Source organism: Phaethon aethereus (genome assembly GCF_964289735.1).
Source record: "Phaethon aethereus genome assembly, chromosome: 11".
Taxonomy (NCBI): Eukaryota; Metazoa; Chordata; class Aves; order Phaethontiformes; family Phaethontidae; genus Phaethon; species Phaethon aethereus.
The window spans coordinates 3,339,934-3,360,243 of NC_138587.1; positions in this window are offsets into that span (position 1 = coordinate 3,339,934).

The window sequence follows — 20,310 nt, forward strand, 5'->3', positions numbered from 1 at the left end:
CATCTCCAGGACAGCCGGGCTCCATCACACCTAACGGGGACTCGGGAAGACAGATGCCATCATGCCGAACATCCCCCCTTCCTTCTTCTTCCCCCAGCTTTATATTCTGAGCATGATGCTGTGTGGTCTGGGACATCCCTTTGGGCAGTGGAGGCAGCTGTCCCGGCCGTGTCCCCTCCCAGCTTCTTGTGCCCCCCAGCCTCCCCGCTGGTGGGGTGGGGTGGGGTGAGGAGCAGAAAGGACCTTGACCCTGTGTAAGCCCTGCTCGGCAATAACAAAAACATCCCTGTGTTATCAACACTGTTTCCAGCACCAAACCAAAACACCGCCCGTATCAGCTGCTGCAAAGAAAATTAACTCTATCCCAGCCAAAACAATGAATAAAATATTTCTGAGGAAAGCACTGCCTAAAAAGAGAAGTGATTATTGAAAGTTTGCTCCTCAAAAGTATCCTGGCTATAAGCAGGACTTGTTGTTGTATTAATGTATGTTTTATAATTACTCAAAATACTTTTTATACTATAAAAGTGACAGCACTGAAAACCAACACTGTGCAGAATGAAGCACCTAATATTTGGTTTGCGTGGATTTAGCAGTACAACACTGGATTCATCATACGTTAATAACAGCAAATTATGGAAACACAAGGACTGGAAATAGCTGAAAATAATTCGGATACTACCAAACAAAGGATGTATCACTCTGTTACAGCAATCTGGAGCAGATTTCCGCGCGGTGAGAACGGCGCGCGCTGCGTGCAGCCGTCGGCCCGCGCTGGTGCCGGCCTTGCCAGCGGAAGGCGGGTTACGGCGTGGCGGGACCCGGGCACCACTGCCTCAGTTTGCACACCCAGAGGTCGGCTAAGCAATGTGGGAGGAGATGCGTTTTCTACGCAGTCGTTTCTACCGGCATGGAAGTGCCCAAATACACCCCAGCTGTGAAGAGCCTGTTTTCTTCCTACGCAAACAGGCAAGGGGTAATTGTGCCCAGTTTGCAGGCGGGGAGCTGAACGCAAGTAGCTTAAATAATTCCCAAAGGTTGGGCTGGCAGGTGGCGGGGAGGCGAGAACCCACCCCCGGTTCCCGAAGCCTCTGCTCTCCGCCGCGGCTATGTAAGGGCCCACGAGGGCTCCCTCCGGCCCAGCTCTGGGGCACGGGGCTCCCTGAGCGGCGATGGAGGAGGGGAGCGCTTGCAGGCCCGGCCCGGGGCGGCCCGCTGGCCTGCTCTGCGGAGGTGGGCAGAGAGCAAGAGAATGAACGCCACAAATTGCTCCCTCAACTGCGCGGACGCTTGGGCACGAGCACATCCAAAGTACACCGTGATTTTCAGGCGCTGAGCCTGGTCTTCAGGGGTGTTCCCACCCCTGCCTCGGCCCGGCAGGTTTGTGCAGTGGGAGCTCCCCAGACAACCACCTTACTTTTTGTTAAATACTCCCCGGTAGCTGCTTTTCTCTGAGCCGTCAGTTGCCGGTGACATGCAGCATGACATCACCCAGGCGCAGTCGTAGCCAGAGGATTATTTATCCCTCTTCACTCCGCTTCACGTAGGAGACACGTTATGACAACGCCAGCGATCGCATCTGCGTGATTTACTCCTTGTGCTTGTGCTGTGTTTACAAGAACAGATTTCATTCTTCCGTATATGATTTATATTTAACTGTAAAATAATTCCATGGGAGATCTATCCAAAGTAATAGGAGCCATAATATTTTCTAAGAAGATAACATTTTCTGTTTGCACCGGCGAACGGCTCTCTGACAGGTTAGCGCAAAGCGCTGCCGTACACGCCGCCGTACTCAGCCGAGCACAAAGGGTTGCTCAGGCGATGAGGAAGGTTCCGCGCCCGAGTGTGCACACCGAGTCCAGGTGCCCACACTTTCCCTGCCCTCCAGATCCTCTAACTCTGCTGATTTATAATTATTTATTGAATTTCATGCCTCAGGACTGCTCTTGAAGGCAAATCACGTGACGAGATTTTTTGCCGGATTTCAGGGAAAGGATGGAAAACCCGTCCCCTCTGTCTGTCTGGACTGTTCAGGCAGAAATAAAGATGTAGGGCTTGAACCCCAATTACATTTGAATATTTACATATCTTTGGACTCAATCTCCTTTCGATTTCCTCATGGAGCAATTTACATGTTAATGAACCCTAGAAATGATTCTTGAATCAAAACACGTTTCCTATCAAAAAAACATATGGACCTTCAACAGAGCTGTGTGGCAGCTTCTGATTCAAACACTTTAAAGTTGAAAGGGATCAACAACATTTGTCACTTTTAGCTTTTACTCATTTTCTTGGGGTCTATTTTGAACAAACTCATTCCATAAAGTCATGGGGTTAAAAAAGAAAAGAAAAAAAAAGGCATTTCAGATAACAGTAAAAATTTGGTATATTTTGAAATTAACAGGGCTGTGGGAGCTGTGGCTCATTAGATGGAGACCTTTATGCAGCACAGTATGGGTGTTGTATTCACCTGTACTGGATCTCTTGTCATACACAGCGGTCAGACACACTTGTGAAACAGTTTTCTTTCACTGAGAGATGATATTTTATGGAAAGGATAAAGCAACAAGGACCACCGATATATGCAGGAAATTGATTTTGAAACACAAAGTCCATGAGTCATTGTCATGATGAAAGCCACTGAGGCAAAGGGCTACGGAGCGAAGGATCGCGCCGGGGGACCCTTCCCGAAGCGGCCAAACCGCGAAGGCAGCAGCACAGGGAGCGAGAGAGTGCCCCAGCTTCCCCCCCCGACCCCCGGCCGGCGGAGCGGGCTCCTAACGAGCGGCAGCTCTGACTCGGCGTGGGCGGGGCCCAGGGCGGCGGCGGCCAAAACCCCTCGCCTACAAGAGCAGCCCCCGGGAGCGCGAGCGACCCGGAGCGCAGCGCGTCAGTTTGCGCGGCAGTTCGCGCGGGCAGGGAAGGCGTGCGAGCGGGGCCAAGTGGCCATCGTCCTCCCAGAGGAGGCTCAGCCATGGTCGCCACTCGGCTGAAAACCGGGGCCAGAAAGAATGTGGCGACACAGACGGAGCTCCCGCTCAGGCACGTGGCTGTCCAAGTATCCGGCTGCAGAGAGTGCCTGAGCCTGTCGGTTGTTCCAGAGACCGACGGGGACACTACCTGCGTGCGGTGCGACCAGGTGAGCGACCTGCTCAGCCTGGTGGCAGAGCTGAAAGAGGAAGTGGAGAGGCTGAGGAGCATTAGGGAGTGTGAGAGAGAGAGAGGTAGGTGGAGCCGCACTCGGCCATCCCTGAAGCAGGGGCAGCTGGTGGAGGCTCCACAAGCAGCAAGGGATCCCCTGTCCTCTTGCTGCCGGGCAGAAGGAGAGGACCTAAGAGATGAAGGGAAATGGAAGAAGGTCCCTTCTCGGAGAGGTCGACGAATTCCCTCCGGGCCTCCCTCACCGTCCCAGCTGCCCTTACACATCAGGTATGGAGCTCTGGAATGTGAGGGACAGGAACATGAGGACCCTGACGAAGGTCAGTCCAAGGGGGTGCCTAGGGTGAGTCAACCAGCCCCACGCATCAAGACATCCTCTGTTAAGAAAAAAAGGAGTGATAGGACAAGAGGAAATGGCCTCAAGTTGCGCCAGGGGAGGTTTAGATTGGATATTAGGAAAAATTTCTTCACTGAGAGGGTGGTCAGGCATTGGAACAGGCTGCCGAGGGAGGTGGTGGAGTCTCCATCTCTGGAAGTGTTCAAAAAACGTGTGGATGTGGTGCTTCAGGACATGGTTTAGGGGACTTGGTGGCGCTGGATTAATGGTTGGACTTGATGATCTTGAAGGTCCTTTCCAACCTAGTGATTCTGTGATTGTCAAGGTTTTTTGTTGTTTGTGCTAAATTATATTTATTATGGGGGAAAAAATGCACATGAAAATTGAAACAAACTGAACTTAAAAATTCAGCTGCCTCAGCTACTGAAATCTTTGGGATGGGAAGGAGGGACCACAGACTCTCTGAGCACTGGAAGGGTGCTTCCCTGTGCCCAGCCAGGAGCTGGTAATTTGTTGGTGGGAGAGCAGGGAGACGTGACCTTCCTCACCCTTAACCCCTCAGCTCTGCCCTCTCTAGGTCCACCCATCAAGTTTAAATTCAGCAGATGCAAACAAGCACCCCGACAGCACAGAGTTTGCTTTTGAACGTGAGCGCGGAAGAGTGGGGGAGCCCATTTCCAAACGTGGTGAGCCACTGGGAGCCATTAGACTTGGTCCCGTCGACAAAAACTAGTTACAGAATATGCAGAGATAAGACCTTTCTTACAGGGGGGTTAGTGTCTTGCTGTACGCAGTGTTACTCTCCATTGTATTCTGTTCTGCAGAAGGGATAGAAACGTGTGAAACTAGAGGAAAAGTAGCGGTAAGGCCCGAGAGGAGCCGGTGCGTGCTGCCGTAGCTTGGGTGAGCTCGCCGGTGGGTCTGGGCTTCACTGTGTTCCCGGGCAGGTCCGGGTCTGGATTTTGTCACCGGCTCTGCTGCTGAATATCAGCTAAATCTCCAGGTGAGCACCCCCATGATTTTTGATTTAAACTTTCACAGTGGAGGATGACTATTTACGATGACCATTTGTTTCCTCCGCGACAAGCATTAGAGGTTGGGAGGTTTTTTTGCACGCCGGTATTTCAGCTGCCTTAGACTTCGCTTGTGAGCAGCATCACAGAGGAGATGTAGCCAAACGTCTTGGTATGAGCACAACTTCCACGCAGCCCCAGGACTGTGTTACAGCTCCTTTTCTCTCTTATATGGAAAAAACTGCACACTTTGTGTGTACTGGGTCTGGTTTCAGCTTCCATCGTGGCGCCAGTGAGGCCTTTCCCAGCAGCTGAGCTAGTTCCTTGCGTGGCTCTAGGCAAAAGCTTGACAAATCAAGACTTGATGATGGAAAAACATACTTCTAAATGTGGGGCCAGCTGGTGCCAGCAGACATCTTCATTATGTCTCCTGAGATGCCAGTGTTGTGCTGACTGAAGCTCAACTTCTCTCCTGATGTCTTCCTGCTGTTTCTTTTCTTTAACTCTTCTCCTCAGGCAAACCTTGAGGAAGGTATGTTTTGGCTGGCAAACCAACCACTCACTTTTACCCATCTGAGTCCAGAGATGTCCTCCCACATTTAGGGGAGGGAATTTCCACACTGACCTTCAGCTCTCTCCATCCATTGCTACAATGGCACCAGGCCTCCATGGAAACACTTATCTCAGAAAACCCAATTCTTTCCCCACTGGCGAAACTCCTTTCAGTAACCATTTCAGCAGAGTTTTGTGTCCGTAGGATGGAACATGCCCTTTGTACACAAGACAAGCACAGTGACCGCTCTGGTACCAGCACAATGACTTTCACTCTGACTCATGCCCCACAAGTCAAGAGCTCTGTGGTTTTCTTGATGTTCTGGCTGTTGACTCCTGAGCAGCCAGATTGAAGTCAGACCCCAGTGGGTAGAACTGCACTTTGTTGCCCAGGTCCCTGCCTGCCTCTCCTCGTGGCCCTCATGGAGAAGAGAGCTGGTCCTGGGGCAACTTCCACGCTTAGCGTGATGGGAACCATGTCTTATTGCTCAAGATCAGGCATGGCATTGACAAGCCCAAATTTAATGGTGTGGGCTCTGCTAACATTGGAGCCTGCAAAAATAAAAATATTCAATTTCTCTGTTCAAATTCCTGCTGATGAGCTGCATATCTCTAGCAAAGATGGTGCTGTTTTAAGATATCCACATTATGAGATCACAAATAATTGCTTCATTTTTCTGTATTCTCTTTCTTGACGTTGGCAAGAAATTATTAGAATAAACTTTAAAGAAGATGATCTAAAATAACTGAAAAGGCTAAAAAAAACCACAACACAGAGCATTCTTTTCTTGATCTTGCTTACTTTTTTGACATCCTGCTTTTTTGGTCTAAAATCTGGATTACATTCACTGGAAAATCATGTTTTTACATCTTTTTTTTTTCCTCATTTCATTCTGTAAACTAATCTACAATTGAAAAAAAGATCGACAAGAAAAGAATAATTTTTAAAGGACAGTGTAAGGTCACCTCTGATGTAGGATATCCAGTGCTAAGGACAGGGGAAGAGCACTCCTGCCTAAGACGGTACACAGATGTATCATGGGGTGTGAGGAGGAAAAGAAAAGATGTTTACTCAGGCTTTCCTTATGTGGACGTGAACATGGAAAGGGCAAGCACATACAGGAAAATACAAGCTTATCCAGGGCATAATTTGTCTTAGTCATGTATCCACGGAACTGGCCTTTATTTGAGAAGCAGCCTAATTACTGAAATTACTGCTGCTGAAGTCCTGCAGCACAGCAAAGGAATCTATATATTCTCTGCTCTTAGAAAGTTTCACACATTTTCATATAAGTTTCAAATAGCAATATTGATCAGGCAATTACCAGATTAAAAACAGCACCAAAGCTCATGAAAGAAAGCAGAGTTTCTCACTGCCCAAAAGCATCTAAAACACATTTGTGTGCATGTGTGTGTTTTCATCTAGTTGAAAATTAAACCAAATCACATCTTGTGTTCCAGCAGGTTTATTTTTCAAACGGGGGAAGAAAAATCCTTGAAAAGAGAAAAGCTGCCCTGATGCTGTTCAAAAGGCTTGAGGCAGTTTCTACCCCATTTATTCGTTTGGATTTTTCTCAGCCCCATCTGTTTATTTTCTATCGAGCAATCATAGTAGAGCAGATAGCCAGGCTATAAAGATCTGAGAGCAGGTGGGATTGGGAGATAATTTGTGAGGCACAATGCTATGTTCTCTGAATATAGCACTGCTGATTTGATGACTTGACTGGTAACCTAATTTGTCTGCTCTTATTTATTTATTTAAAAATAGATATACTTTGTGTGTCAGGGAAACATGTATTTGTGGTTAAATACCGAAGGGAGATCACACAGATACTATGCTGAGGAAAACAGTTTTCCGCCAACTTACCTGTTTTTCAAAGGACCGTAGATCATACTTCTGCACAGAAGCCAAAAGCAACCTTGAGACTCTTCTTCCCCCCATAATCACATATTAAGTGACATTTGTGCACGGCATGTTATTCAACCAGATGGCAGGACATGGGAGGGACCTCACTTGCCCACCTTGTGGGACCTGTCAGAGGCAGCTCAGAACACCCCATTGCTAAGGGCAGAAGTAGGTACACATGCGCAGCTGTATAGGTCTGCATATAAATACATACACGTGTATATATATTTAAAATGGGTTTAGGCAAAATAATTTGCTGCTTAAGGGTTTTTCAGTGTCACCATATCTGCTCTGAAGGCTGAGCAAGTTTCCTTGCTTCCCTGACCTGGACCCAAAGTCTCTTGCCTTCACACCTGCGGGTATGACCACACCAAGCTGTGGACATGCCCTTCGGACTAATGGAAAATTAAAAAGCACACCCAGCATGGCCAGTACTGCCAGTACAAAGCAGCCTGGGTGTGAGTTGTTTCCAGGCTTTACGTGGCAGGGACTGCACCATGCACAAGCGCGTTGCTTCTCCCAGGGCCAACAGACCGTATGTATAAAGCAGCGGTGAAGCACTGATACTTCTTATTGAGCTCAGATAAATATCAAATAAATGAGATTATCCCGCTGACTCATGAACGTACCTGTGGTCGGTTGTTTACTGCACCAGACACCTTACACGCACCCGGATCCTACGAGCACTGAGGGGCTGTTGGGAATGCACACCCGGTTTGGGGGAGGATGTCCCCTTGCTGTAACCAACTTTGCTCTAAGTTCTCACCATCCGTTGGGAAAGGAAATGCAATGACAGAGTCATGACAAGCACAGGACACTGTGATATCCCCATGGTACCTACCTTAGCCAGTAGTTCATATCTGTCCCTCTGCTGAATAGCGGAGTTTTCAGTCCTATTAAGTTCTATTTTTTTTTAACAGTTTCTTCACTACTTTTTTAACATGAAAAACACCAAGCACTTCTCATCTTATTTTCAGGTTCTAATAAAATTGGCACCTTAATTACATTAACCTGATCAAAGTACTAACGGAGCAACTATGGTGCTTTTTCTTTTATTAGAGTTTTCGGGCTGACGGTGTGGTATGAAAATTTAATGCTCCTGTTTCTTCTATCTTAATTATGCCTAATGAGCTACTTTCTTTAATAAACAAGCAAATTCCAATATGCTGTCTATATTTTTCCCAGCAAGACAACATATTAGATGAAATTGTCTTTCTCAATAATTGAACGAGTTTAAGAATAATAAGTAATATGATCTATAAGAGTGCCTATGTGATATAAGTTGGTTCCCTCCATGGGTAGTGATGGAGAGGTTTAGTTTATTCATTTATTTATTAACAAATGTTTCTCCCTTAGGCAAAGCTGGTCCCAATTAAAAGCCATATTTTCAAATGATAAAAGTAAGTATTCTAATAAAGACACTAATTGGCAAGTATGTTCTTTAAAGATAGTCATAAATTAGAATATCTCATGGCAAGTGATGCCACTTCTATTAGCATTTCTACAATGCAAGACACAGTTTCCCTATTAACCAGGTTTGCATTTTACAATGTTGAGAATGCCAAATGCAAATACCCTCTCCAGGACGTCAGTAAAGCAGCCATACTTATGAACTCACCAATGGGTAGTTAGAGGCAGTACCTCATTATTACTTTTTCCGAATCCACAGTTAACAGCCAACAGACAAGCAAAATAAACTCTCATAACCCAAAAAGTTATATAAGGGATCAAACACATGCCAAAAAAAGCTGAGTGGTGACTGGCAGAAAGGCTTTATACAAAATGAATTTTAAAGATGAGTAAAGTAAAGGAGAGTAAGGATGAGATAAAAGTGAGAAATTGAGGGGGGAAAGTTTTTAGAGCAAGAGACATATAACAGAGTAGAAAAAATAAGCCCCAGTCACACTCCTTTAGGAAGACAGACCCAGTGGGCTTTTTATATGCAGATCTTGAAAAGCTCCTTATAATTTTACAGAATGAGAAACTCACGGAACTGAAAACCATGAAAAGAAAAAGCTGATCAATGGAGTCATTTCAATGTCTGAGGATCTTCCCACAACGTCTTAGGGCTTAGTCTGCAGGATACGCTGCCCTCCAGGTTTGAGCCAACAGCAAGGCTGGTCACGGAGGCCGATTTCTGAGAGCCCCCCAACACCTCCACATGTGCACTGATCCCAAACTAAGTCTTTCACATCGGAGCGGAATAAGCCATTGAGAGTATTTTTGGAGGAGTGGTCACATTAATTGTGAACAACTGGATTCACAATAATCAATTATGTCATCGGTTCATATGGGCATTTCTAGGCAGAGAGGCTTAGAGATCACTGATGAGTAAGAGCTAAGCACGAGTTCTACAGGACTGAGCCACTGCACAAATTGTATTATAGTACTCAGAAAAGGGTGGATTTCCTTCATTTATGTGTAAACAGTTGCTCTTGCTCCAGTTCTATTACAACGCCATTTTAGTTAAGCATTCAACAGTCTAATAACGATCTACATCCATTCCTCTTTATCCTTCATAGCTGCCTAACCAAGAAGGAAATCCTGGGAGACTGGCTTCACGCAATGTTTTCTTGCAAAGGAAAACATTTATTGCAATATCTCTTATTCAGTCTGGTAACTTTCTGTTTTCATCGTACAAGAGATACACAAAGATGTAAATACTATTGAGTTTAACTCACAAAGATGGGGAAAATTTAGTGAACGATGGCTTTCAGGGACTGGGATAACAGGTGTATTAGTAACAACTGCCTTCCATAGAGCAAAATTTACTTAAAACAACGAAGCTCAATACAGATTATTACTCCGTGGTCTGCTCTTCCTTACCTCTCTCTCTTGCAGCAAGCCACCATCAGACACCTTGGCAGGTCCCTCTGTAAGTGCCAGATCCAGCTCTCTGCTGAGACCCCCTTTCCAGCATGCCCAGTAGTGCGTTTCTCCCCGAGCCTTCCCATGCTTTTTCTCCAAGGGAATGGTTCCCTTTACTACAACTCCTTTTTAGGTTTGGTTCTCTTTTGTTCGCATGTACGGACAGCCAAAGATATTATTTTCATAGCTATTCTTTAAGTGACAGAAATTTTTCCTGTTTTCTCCCCCAGTCCCTTAACACAAAAGAGCTGTTGTGGCACCTGAAAAGAAGGAGCTCGGGCGCGGTGGGGTGACGCGCTGCCCTCAGGAGCCGGTGCAGAGCCTGCCGACCCTCCCAGCACAGGGGAAAAGGGGATCTTCCATTGACAACTAGCTGCAATGCTGCTGTCACAAGGAGGGAAGACTTGTTCTCTTTATGTAAAGCACAAATGTAACGTCTAAGTGTTCTGCACGTCATACTTGTGTGTAAGCAGGGTCTGCCTTAACAGGGTGAGGATGAGGAGAGAGGGATCACAGCGTGATCCCGGGGAAAAGGAGGAAATCACGTACACCTCTGCTCTATCCAGTCCCCAAAGCTATCGCCTCAGGGTCTTTCTTGCCTGGCAGTGACTGATGTAAGAAAATCTGCAGGTAAAGAAGCAGCAAATAGGAATGAAATACAAAAACCTGGAAACACCTTGATGTACTACTTTAGTAGGATACAGCAGGTTTAGTAAATAGTTCAGGCTTTACTAGTTGTCTGCAATTCTACTTCAGACAAGCTTTTATGGAGGTAAGTAAAATAAGAATTGTTTCAAGTCCTGATCTTTGATGGTGATGTTGGAAACAGATTTGCTTCCCTGTAATAAAAAATTATGAGGTCAGGTATGCTAGTGAGCGTGCTTGCATCCAGTTCTTAATGGGAATAGCCCGACTGATGCAACCTGGCATCTCAAGTGAAATGGGCAGCTGTGGGATGCTTAGCTGTCTTTAAAAATGTTTGAGAAAGTACATTAAGAAGTGGTCTATCTGTAGACACTTGTTTAATAAATTGGTGAAATCTCTCTCTGGAATTCAGAATCTTGTAACGCAGTAAATAGTTAGCAGTTATATACTGGAGGTCTTTGTAAATGAAAGCACAAGTCCATGTTTATCTACTCAGCTGTAACATTTTCTACTCTCCCATCTCATTTCCATATCGCCTAAGTATATCTCTATATTAAGAGATGTATCACTTAGCTTTCTTTAGTACTTTTCACCCGTAAACCTCAAAGCTCTTCACAAGGCATGCTGAGTGTCGCATTGCCTTGAATGTATGGTCATACTTCATTTAAAAAATAACCCCAGAAAGTGAAGTGGCTGCATTTCCCGGGTGTTCCCCCCACTACTTTGCCCCGGGCTCAGCAGCCCGCCCGTCGGCCAGCCCAGGGCTTCCTCGGCAGCCTGTCCTCATGGGGCCCTGACCTTTGCTGGCAGTTTGGGGTGTTGTGCCACAGACGTGGAGGTTTCCCCCCAGCTATTGCTGCTCTGCGGCAACCAAGAGTTGGGAGATGATATGGGATCTCTTTGGGAGAAAATGAACCAGTGCAGTGATTTGCAGCTGGTAAATGAAAAGTCACTCCTTTTTTTCATATTTCATTTTCTGGGGCGAGGGGAAATCCCCATATTTTATACCTGAGCCAATAAGGTACCACACAGAAAAGACAGATAGGCATGGAGAACTGTGTAAGATACAGAGGGCTGGGGAACAGGGAAGAAATCTTCTGGGATTTTCATTCACCCCTTTATACAATTTACACATCTCCACTAACACTTCCAAAGAGAAAATATTTGTCCAGAATGTAATAAATTCATATATCAAGACATACGGATGAGTATTAGGAGGTCATATAATTAAAAGGAATCAGGTAACTGCAGAGAGCTGTTCTCAAACGAGCCATGAGTGGGCAGGTTTTTACTACAAGGGTTTGATTCTCATCTTCATGCCCTCCTCACTGGTGGCAATCCACACATTTCAGTGGAGTAACCCTTCATTTTTATGAGATTGAAATCAGACTTGGACACAGTACATAGAAGTGCATCAGTGCTTTTGGAAGCTGCTTGAATGACTCAAGGCAACAAATTGGCTGTTCTCAATTTCTAGGTGACTTATGGTTGTGAACAAGATCAGGGTTTAATAGGAAGTGGAGAAGTTGCAGGGTACTATCTCTGTAAGTTGAAGTTTTCAGTAGTTTTTAACTGGACAACAAGAAAAAGACCCAAAATGGATGTACCAGGTAATATTGGTCCTATGGGTACCAAATACACAGAGTTTGTAAAAGGAGGATATGTAGGATCACATCAGATAAATCAGATTAATAAAAACTGCATGTTATAGAAACTATGTATACATGGAATTAAATTCTATCACTCCACCTTACACCCCCATATTTGTGTAGTCTTCGTAACCCAATTAACAGCATTGCCCTTGCTTACTGGAAAGAGCAATAAATTAGCATCTCGGGGCATTTGGGTTTGTTACTGGGGGGGCATTGAATTATTTTGTTTCACTTCTGGCCATCCTATTCTGATATGCAGACACTACCTGAGAGATGTTAATAATGTCTCCACCCTGGGATATTTACTGTAATACTGTCTCTGGCCTTTTATTTTGAATAATTCATCAATTTAAGAAAAAAAAAAAGGTGCTAATCTAACTAAACATCAAATATACAACCTTGCAGTGTGGATGTAGATTAGTAGTGCTGTGAACTTTTACTTTTTGACCTGATGATGACATTCAGCAGTTAATCACTATTTTGTGGCATTTCCATGGGAAAATCTCAACACTGTAGTTACTCGGACTTCTTACAGTTCCCTTTTTGTCCTCCAAAATATCAGAAACACTTTATATATATATATATACACACATATATAGATTTATTTATTTAGAAAGCATAATATGGAAAGAGTTGGATAAATCTTATGTTTGAAGGCAAATTGCATGGCTGTTGGATCATGGAAGCTAGAGCCAAGTTACAAGAGAGACCAGTGATCTTTTCCGAGTAGTAGAGCAGTTAGTTTTATGTTATCACTGTCAACAAGATTTTGCAGAATTGTGTTACACTTTGTTACAGATGAATGACCTGTAGCGTTACAGAATTTGTGATGCTCTGGCTTTAATTAACCTCCTTTATGAGTGAAGCTGAACAAGAAAGAATACAGTCCTTTTTATAAAGGAATACTTTTAGAGTCATTAAATACACATTAATACTCTTCATAATGTATAATTTTGTGGGTGACATGGGCACTATTTCTACAGCTGTTCTATAGAGAAAGAATAAGTTTCTCTTCATTAAAGACTAATAAGTGACATTACATTTAAGTGCTTGCATTAGATATGCTTCTTTGAATTTAACGATGGGGCAATGAGGCCTTTAATTAAATAGTCAAAAATTTCTACTGGGAGAAACAAAAACAAATTTATCTACAGGTTTTCTTCTCAATATAGAAATAAAACAGAATCCAATAAATAAAACAGGTAGATAATCAATGCTTTTAGCTTTAAAAACTAAACCTCACACAATTTTGTCTTTAAAATTTGTATATAGTTTCTGAAATCCATATAATGACATGAAGAAACTCATCTCATTGGTATATCTAGAACTACATTCATTAATGCCTGTTGCATGTTTCATACAGAAAGTTCTTGGGGGAAGAAGTTGCAGAAGTACAGATCTATTTAGGTATTTTTTATACACACACAAGGTTCTCTACCATAGATCAGTGACTTATAATAAACAGTATTCTGGCATATTTTCAGGCTTTCTATAAATATTTCTCATTTGAATTTATCCCATCATTTAGAGCCCCAGTAGATACTATAGACTCTAAGTATTATCAGACTTGCAAAAGAGGCTAGAAATTGGCCAGTTTGCCACATTATGGTAACCACAGTCACCTATGATGGACTTATTTGAAATAAAAATCAAATTAGGTGAATTTTGTTAATTTTTGTCAATAAAAGCTTCAGGCTTAATATAAAATTAGCAAAACTTTCTATACTCATCAACAAGAAAAAGCAGCACCAAATGGAAATCTACTTGTTAAGCAAATTTAGATTTCAAAACCATTGCTCACGTAAGCTGTTATTGCTTAGAAACAGCGTTGCAAGAAGTTGCATGGAAGAGTAATGCAGGAGCTCCCCAGAACCGTCACCCAGTGACAGGTAACAAAGTCTGCAAAGGAAGCGTGGCTCCTGGACACAAACAGTGATCCGAATCGCCCAATTTCTTCATTCTACTGTGTTTTTCTCTTAACCAAAATGGGATCCTACTGTTTGCTTATAAAATCACTTTAAAATGTATTTGATGAAAGCGCAGCAGATGTTACTTAATTTTCTATCATGGCCACCTTTTGCAGTACCGCAAGTCAGTTGCAATACTAATCCCTTTATCAATTTCTGTATTGATTAGCAGAATAACACTACATTTTGAGTGGCAGCCAGCACATTTGTTAGATGACTTTCTCTGTGCTGTAACCTCTCATCCATGAACATGAGACTTTAAGTACATACATGCAGTTATGAAAGTTCAAAGATGAGCACATGGATAGTTCTCATTAGCAAGAAGAGAGACAGGACATCCCTTAAGCTGAGGTCCCCTGCTTTAATTCCTCCATGTGGTTAGAGGGATAATATACTTTATGCATGTTCATACTAATTCAAAACTTGATTTTGCTCACTACTGAGCAGGCAAAGAGATTCGCTGAAATAGCCTGGCATCTGAAAATCCAGTATTTCTCTGCACTTGCCCCTGAATAATGTTTAGCCTGCTTCCGAGCATGAAATTCTTGAAAAATACCAGAGTTCTTGTTTTTTCCAGACTGAGTGTTGTTTAATGAGAAAATGAAGAAATAGAGCAACACCATCAGCCAGAACCAAAGTATATTATCACATAGAAAAGCATTCACAGCTCATAGCTCCATCTGCTCTACCAGTGAACGTTAAATATTTTTTTAAAATTCTAAGCAATTAGAAAAAAATTATGAACTTAGATGGTGGCTAAGGCATCGTTTCATTTTTAACATAATACTTTAAATGGATTCCTATTACTAGAACACCCAGAAAGCTAAAAATAGTACACAAATAGTAAGGAGACGCTGAAAATCAGATCTGATCCGGGAAAGAATTACACATGCACAAACATATTTGCACACAAGCAGCTGCAAGTTGATAGGTTCCACCCTGAAAATACATATAACCATATTGAATTTTAACTTCTTGGATGGTGACAATTTTAATGTATCACCTTGCAGTAATAATCTCCAGCACACATATATTTATTAAGGCACACGGCTGAGGCCCTTCCTGAATTAGATTCCAAGTCATTACCTGCACCCCAAAGCTCCAGGACATGATTGCTCCATCTGAAAACTAATTTTCTGTAATAACTAGAAATTCACCAGTATTCTGACAACTGCAAGCCAAAACTGCAACACAAACGTATTATTATCAACAGCTACTGTCACGCTATCGGAATATTGTGTAGATGTGCAGCTATTGTATGTTGGTGTGGCATCGTGTATGGTGCAGCTATCAGTCCTAGAGGCATTCAGCCATACAACTTGACAGTTCTGAAAAGAGAATTAGCCACACTTAAAGCAAAATTTCAAGTGTCACCTATCAGAAGAAAATAAAAACACTCAGACGTTGCGCATGTTTGGTACTGGTACTAAGACATGAAACAACGTACAGAATGTGGTAAAAGAAGGAATCACAAGATGAAGGGCTTTTTGGTTGTAACACAGGGCATCATAAGATCTGTGCTTTCCTGCTTCACACCCATGTTATAAATAGGTATAATAGGTATATTAATCTATGCCTAGGAACCTAATGGCTGGATTTCCATGCTTTTTAAAGGCCATGCTTCGAAATGCTAAAAAAGTCAGAAACATAAAGTGAGTAGAATGAGCATATTATGTAGAAAGCCTGAGAAAGAGCTCCAAGAAGTCTTAATGTGGACTACACTACGCAAAGTATTAGAAAACTGGAAATTTTATTTCTACCCATAAACATAACATGTATTCCCAATATAATAGGATAGTACACATATTTCAATGCTGAACATGGCTCCTCATGAGAGCTGAGTATGGCCTAAGCTAAACACGTTTGCAATGCTGCGGCCATAGACGAGAGACAGAACTACTTCTATTACTTTAGGAATTTGTCTAATTTACAGCACAGTTTCTTATAAGTTGGGCCACCACTTAATTGCTACGGTGAACATTTCTTTCTCTAACACCTCACGGTGCTGAAAGCTACTATTGGACCTGCAATAAGTGTTGAAATAACCTGAGTTGAGAACTAATGAACAAATTGTCAGGAGCTGAAAAGCATAGTTAGGTTTTGAGGGCATGCAGAACTCTTCTGAATAAGAAAATCGGGACAGGTCATATAAGACATTGTTGTCTCTGTTGGCTTTACAAAACCACTGATACTGTCCTGGGGAGATTCTTCGCTAGAGAAAAATTTAACATTTATCCCCTCCAAAGCCGAAGGCCTCTGCTCTGGCTGCTCTCTTTAAACATTTCAGGTCACTCTCCTGCTTACTGCTCTGGCCAAACCATTTTCTGATTAGAAGATAGTGTTACGCTTACACTCTGTCGTTATCTTTTACTAGCAAACGTTGTCCAATGGGACATTCCCTGCTAAGGTAATGCTGTGCTCACGGTTCATCTTGGCTATAGAAACATCCTGGACCTCTGCTTAAATCAACGCTAACAGAAAATCTATCGTGCTTTTCACTGTAAGTTTGATCCAGTTCTTAGCTTTAGAGTTGTTAGCAGCATTAGTGGAATAAATAAGACCAGAGTGTGCATGCAAAGAAAACGACGTCTGAGCCACACAATCCATAAAACACATTGTGTATAAAAGAGATTAAAGACATGGTATAAAAAAACATCCAAGATCCAATAGTAATAAAAGATTTGACCTCCCCATAACTCTGCCCACCTTCCCAATCAGGATTTCTGTATTGGCGTCTAATTACCTAGCTCTTCATTCACCTCTCCAACTTTCCATCATCAAGGAGTCAATTGAGAGGCTACCATTAAGTGCAAAGTGTGGATCTCATTAACTTTACTGGTGTAGACACACATCTCTCTCTTGTGCACTTCATTCTCTGTTGATTGTTCATATACTGTACCTCTTTCTTTCTGGTCTCGTTTTCCCAGTTTATGTAAAATGTAAAGAGCAGCTACTCTGTCATCCTGTGTCTTTGTATGGTATCTAAATCAATGGTGCCCTGCTGGGTTACTGCCTCTGTCACTGCAATACAAATAATAATAATAATACTGATTGTATCTTCTCAGCGCTGCCTCGTATAGAAGAGGACACTTGGAAGCCAGTTGCATAATAGCAATAAACATGAGGTATCATATAATAGATCTTCAAAGATACATCAATAATGTATTTCAAAACACTGCTGCTTGTTCAGTGTTACTGCGAGGGAAACTGCTGGGGAAGAGGAATGCTCTGAAAATATCCATCATCTTTTACTGTCTGTAAATGTTTTAAAGATAGGCTGTAAAACTGTATTAAGTTTACAATAAATTTTGAGGCTCCTAACCTATTACAAAGTGCCAAATGCCAGCATTCATCCAGTGAGGCACTGGGCTGCTGCTTCTGTAAAGCTTTTATGTTTGCTTCCCCGAACAGCAGCACCACATTTCACTTTATTTCACTTTATTTTGTGATTTCCAGTTGCTGCCCAGCAGCAGACTGGTTTGGAAGGAGAAGTAAGAAAGCCAGAAGAACAAAACTGCAGGAGAAACTTCAGTGACCAAGTAGAGTGAGTGAAGTAATAAATATTTTTGGTTTTAAGTTGTACTAAAGAAAATTACTAGAAAAATATATTTTAAAATATTTTTTGGGCACAGCCTGTGTGACTATCTCCCCATGGGAGATGCTATATATGATAGAACAGATAATTTGGTTTGCCTATTTAGAAGCAGGGGAAATGCAGATATCTGCTTCATTGAGAAGTTAAGTCCTCTCTTGCTGCTGATCTCTTGGCAATCTTAGTCAAGTTTTGCGAGGTTTTACCATGCTGTATTGTAGGAAGCCAAGAAATATCAAGAAGATCATCCAGATAATGCTATAACAGGCTTTTTCCCTCTGGAGGACAAAGGCTATAGGAGAAACTACAGACTGGCTTTATGCTCACCAACCCCTATAGTCGACAGTTGTTGTTTTTTTTTAAGGAAGAGAGTGCTGCACACTCAATATTTGGGTTCCTTTAGTGTTCTTTATAATTCTCCATCATCCACTTTAAAGTAATGAACAGAACAGAAGGTGTAGAAATTATTAATCAGCATATATTCTTTTGAAAGGCACATATTGAGAAAGCTCACTGAGCAGAGCCCTTCCCCATGCCAAGGGGAGAGCAGGCAGAGAGTCTGGGTGAGCATGGGGAGCTCACGTGCAGGAGCTGGGTCTGTCCTGTGGAAAGCTGGCTGGGGTAGACATCCATCTTTAGTCAAGTAATTGTGTCATTTATCCTTTATTTTCATGCCATTTTTCAAAACCTTAGCAGACACCGTACCTTTGCAAATATGGGTAAGCAAATATGGGAGAGCTAATTAAAAGTAAACAGCTCTATATTTAAGGAAGTTTAATCTATTAGTCATTTAAATCAGTTCTTATAACATTGTCACTTGAAGGTTGTGCCATTTAGAACAGAGCGGGTCAGTATTGAATCCTAGTTACAGTGGGGACGGGGCTTAAAAACGAAACTACCAGCTTTATGGACTTACTTAAAGTAAGTCCAGGGAAGTAGGATTCAAGTGCTTGTACATACACCAGAAGTGTGATTCAGCCTGATAATTGACCATTCTGTACCTTTTGGCATTCAGTGACCTCCTGTTTTCCTTTGTAGCTGAAACCTGTAGAGAGCAGATATCCCAAGGTCAAAAGGTGAACTTAGAAAATGCAAATTAGGCATTTGCCCATGAGAGCGTTTCACTGCCCTCTAAACCTTCATTGAAATCTCAGTTCATTTAGAAGGTCCAAGATCTCATTATCTTGGCCATGCAAGGAGGAACAAGTTGAAGCAAAGCATTAGACTCTGTTGGACTGCAAGCAGGTTAGCTTACCGGGAAGACTAGTGGGTGATAAATCACTCAAAGCACCTAATAATTCTCTCTGTTGCCGTTCTCAGCTAACAGAGAGGACTAAACCCAGCCCCCCATACCCTATCCAGTTTGGTACTCACCAAATAGCAGAGGTTTTCCACCAGTTTTCTCTCATCTGACGCTGCTAGATGAGTGCCTTTGCTAATGAAGGATAATGGAAGAACTCATCTCTTCTGCAAGTCACATTTTCCCAGCTTTCTCAAGGATTTCCTATAAATCTATGATTTCTTAGAGACTAGACCTTTCCGGAACAACCTCTGGACGTTTGCTGTTGAGCCCAGCAAGCAGCTTTCCAGTTCTTTTCCTTAAATTAGCCCAGAATACACCCGACCAGATGGTTTTATGAACATCTGTTACCCCCCAGCACGTTCTCAGACAGATGACGCCAGATCTGCATGCTTTGGTGCATCTACAGCCACCTCCAACTTCACACTTGCTGTCCTTGGCAACCCGTAACCTCCAGGGCAACTTTGCCACCAGCCCTTCTCTGCTCCTTGTCAAAAATTTCAAGACCACTTGCCAGAACGGGTCAACAGTTTGGTCTAAACACCACTGTGTCTTGCTGCGTACATCAACCAGCACTGTCAAATCCAAAACTGGTGGCTCCACCATCTCTGGTGGCTGTTTCCAGGCCATGGGAGAAGATAAAAGGAAAACCACATACAAGGTCGGTAGGACTTGTGTGATAGCTGCTTGCAAGTGTCAGCACTGACAACGTGGCTTCTTGGAGTGCAGGCATCTGGTAATAAAGAGAGCAAACCAGAGGCAAAAGGGAAGGCAATAATTCCTTAGTAATTTCTTCAGGTCAGCTGTATTTAATTTAATTCTTTAATTACACCTTAGTTACATATGTTTAGATCATTGTCGGCATAACACACACCCTGAAAATGAGCAGAAATTGCCTCTGGGGAAGATATGGTTAATTTACACTTCAGATACTCTTTTTGATGGCATTACTGACTCTGAATGTTGCTCAAAACTCCGAAGGGTAGGTTGGTATGTTTTTATCAGACTGTGATAGTCTTCATCGCTTAAACTATCTTGACCCTTATTTCACCTGATATTAATTTTGTGGTCATGAATGACCCTGTCCCAATATTTCCAGTGAATCATGAGATGTATGTAGAAAATTGCCATGAGTTCTTGCCAGTGTTTTTGAAGAGAATAAGAGGTGATTAACACTTTCTGTTTTTATAAGTTAACTAAATAAATATTCAAGTCACACAGGTAACATCACTATTTACAATGCTCGGAGGATTTTTTTTGTTTTTAAATCACACAGAATCACAGAATCACTAGGTTGGAAAGGACCTTTAAGATCA